Consider the following 3,432-nt stretch of genomic DNA (forward strand, 5'->3'; position numbering starts at 1 on the left):
TAGTCATCCTAATAAATTTACGCGGGTATTTAAATACTCCTACGTCCTTAATGGGTTTAAGTTCGGTATAAACTTGCATTCCAGTCTAACATAATTTTAGCATAAAATTAAGTTAGAGACACAATATAAAATTCCAGCATTTAAAGTTTGAAACAGATCGCTAAAAAAGAAAAAGAACACAAAAATGCGTATTTGTGGAAATACGATACCTCATCCACTTCTCCCTTAAGTTTATCAAAGGATTCATCATTACCTCTTTCTCAATACCTGAATCTTCCCCACCCACCCTATGAAGCCGTTTGGAGACCAAAAACACGGGAGGAGTTGATTTTTTCACTCAAGTGCAATATAACAGGGGCTGTGGTGGTCGATACATGTTTTTTATCTCCTAATTGCAAAGATCCTATTGGCTGTGACAAAGTTTTCTGGATGAATGTTTAGGAAGGGCCTACCTACCTGTCCTCTCAAGGTAATTCCAGAATATTTCATTAATATGTCCCTGTTCTTGAAGTGGGTATTAAAATTGACTGGTTTATCATTCCCTAAAAATAAAAGAGGCCGAGACAAGAATAAGCTCCATGAGAAAGACATCCCCTTCCAATAAGACTCATCTTTGAGTAAAGTCGATAAAAGTTATTCAGGCCATCTGGTTATGGAGTAGCTTGATATAAATGGAGAACCTATTCTCAAAAACAGTATATGACTTCAATAAAACAACATTTACCATGTAAAAAATAATTTATTAGCATTATATAGACTAATGAAGACCAATAATAATACATTCAAGGTTCCAGTCTAAAAAAAAAATATAGAGATACAAGTTTCAGGCAATATTTTAACAAATTTTCTCTCAAATGTTTCATTTTTTTCTTTATTGAGGTTAATACAAAGTACTTTTCACGGACCCCTATAAATTGGAGAAGGGAAATGTTTAAAATATATTTCCCACGGTCATTACAAATTTTTCACTGGGTATAGAGTACTCTTTAAAGTAACTTCTTTCATGAGTTCTGAAAGTGTTTGCAATCAAAATATTAGAAGCAAAAAGGAAAGAACTGGGACTCTGGAGCTACGACCTGACTAGATATCACTATTAGATTTAAGACAGATCTTGGATCCGAAGAACCCAGGTAAGATATAAGTAATCTTTTATTTTTCTGAAGATATCCGAGATCCAAACCAGATTCGAGTAATCGATCTTAAAATATCCAACGAAATTTCAGGATATTTTAAAGCCTTAATAGCTTATTTTAGTTAAAAACTGATAATGTTTATATCAATTTATCTTGATTAGTGCTTGGAGCCTCATCTATATCAACAATTATATATATATATATATTTTTTTTTTTTGGGGGGATTTATTTTTCAAGAAAAAATCCAGAAATTAATATTTTTCATCCCAGTTATTTATTGACAATAATTTTTTGCTCTGCTGCTTAATTAGTCAAATGAAAATTGTTTTTCAGAAAAAAACCAAATTCCAGTTTTTTTAGGGGGCACCAGCACAACCCCTGCCTACCGCTGTATGGTTATTTCTACAACAATAACTAATAATTATGTTCTTAAAGTTGGGTTACATTGGGCTATTTATTGTTTCGGCATTTTTAAGCAGTAAATACAATGAAAAAAAAGAAGATTTTTAGTGCTTATAATTTTTGGAAAAAAAAAGTAAAAATCCAAGGATGGTAGTCGAAAAAAATAATTTATGTAACCTTACTTTGAATCTAATTGTATTTATTTCCCGAATTTTCCTGTAAATTACTTCTAAAATTTAAGACAACTATCCTTTCTAATTCTTGTATCAGATCTGGACCTAAAAGTTCTCGACCTGTGAACAAATCTATATCTAAGTGTTAGTACTACTTGAAATGGCCCTTTTATATTTATATTTAGCAAAAATTTAAATTAATTATTAACTAAAAACCCTTATTTACCATTACTTATTGCTCCTACTCCCTTTAGGACTAGGGTTGGAACTCCTACACTTTTTTTAGCTTTAGAGTTTGGCTACTGTTGTCAACTTGAACGTTTTTTTAAAGGTGTGATAATTATTCCTCCTTTCTTGAGAAGATAATATCCAAGCATTAAGTGTAAATACAATTTCGATTTAATTTATTAGTAGGAAGTTGAAATGAGCTAAAGATGGAGGAAGAATCCCGTGATAAGAGGACAGAGGAGTCTTCCACCTCTTCACTAGAGGTAATCAATGCCATCAAGACCATTTCAGAGGAGAAAACGGATAAATTACTCGCAGAAGGGGAGAAAGCCACTCCCACTGTCTACATTTCGGCAACAGAATTGCACATGCGACAATCGCAGATAATTCAAATCACGACAGGGTCCAAGGAGCTGGACAAACTTCTCAAAGGAGGAATCGAAACTGGATCCATCACAGAGCTCTTTGGAGAGTTTAAAACTGGAAAATCTGAGCTTTGCTACACTTTGGCCGTCACTTGCCAATTGCCTATTACTCAAGGAGGTGCGGAAGGGAAGTGTATTTACATTGACACAGATGGAACATTCCGTCCAGAACGATTACTGGCTGTGGCTAAGCGATACAATCTCTCTGGAAGAGACGTTCTGGACAATGTGGCCTACGCTCGAGCTTACAACACGGATGATCAATATCAATTGCTCATTACAGCTTCTGCCATGGCTGCGGGGTCAAACTACGCACTTATAATTGTGGACAATTCCACATCACTTTATAGAACAAACTACTCGGGCAGAGGGGAATACTCCTCTCGAAAAATGGATTTAGTTCGATTTTTATGTATACTGCACCGTTTGGCGGATGCATTGGGAGTAGGTATTGTTATAACAAATGGAGTGGTTGGTCAGATCGGTGGAGCTGCTACGTTCTCTACTGATTCCCAAAAACCTATTGGGGATTGTATCATGGCTCATACATCATCTACTAGGCTCTATCTCAGAAAGGGAAGAGGTAAAGAGAGAATTTGCAAAATCTACAGTTCTCCACGTCTTGCAGAAGAGGAGGCCATCTTTACTATCACTGCTGAAGGTATTGGAGATTTCAAAGAAGAATAATGCTTGTCTATTGATACATTTATACGAGCTTATCTTAAGTTTGGTATTTATAAACAAATTATATATTTAATTATTGTATTCCACGTTATACTTGGTAATTGAATTCCAATAAATTATATTTAAAGAAGTGTAAATACAAATATATGTGCTTACAAATGAGGGGGGAAAGTAACAATGAGGAGCTTTTTGGGAATATAATTGAGGATTAAAAAGGGTCAAATTCCTACATATGTTCTTGCTTGATATTGAGACGTGCTTATGTTTCTTTGTGCTCTTACATCTATTAACATGTTATAATTTCCAAATTGTGAAAATATGGTTCCACAATTTTTGTTTTTAAGAAGATAATAATATTTTGAAATTAATCCCTTTAAGAATCAAAGA

At 34.1% G+C, this 3,432-nt stretch overlaps 1 pseudogene; it reads left to right on the forward strand.

Annotated features, from left to right (window-relative positions):
• The first annotated feature begins 938 nt into the window (after window positions 1–938).
• Window positions 939–3,182, forward strand: LOC121130700 (DNA repair protein RAD51 homolog 1 pseudogene; annotated as a pseudogene).
• Window positions 3,183–3,432: the final 250 nt, after the last annotated feature.

This window comes from Lepeophtheirus salmonis, unplaced genomic scaffold (genome assembly GCF_016086655.4).
Source record: "Lepeophtheirus salmonis unplaced genomic scaffold, UVic_Lsal_1.4 unplaced_contig_10891_pilon, whole genome shotgun sequence".
Taxonomy (NCBI): Eukaryota; Metazoa; Arthropoda; class Copepoda; order Siphonostomatoida; family Caligidae; genus Lepeophtheirus; species Lepeophtheirus salmonis.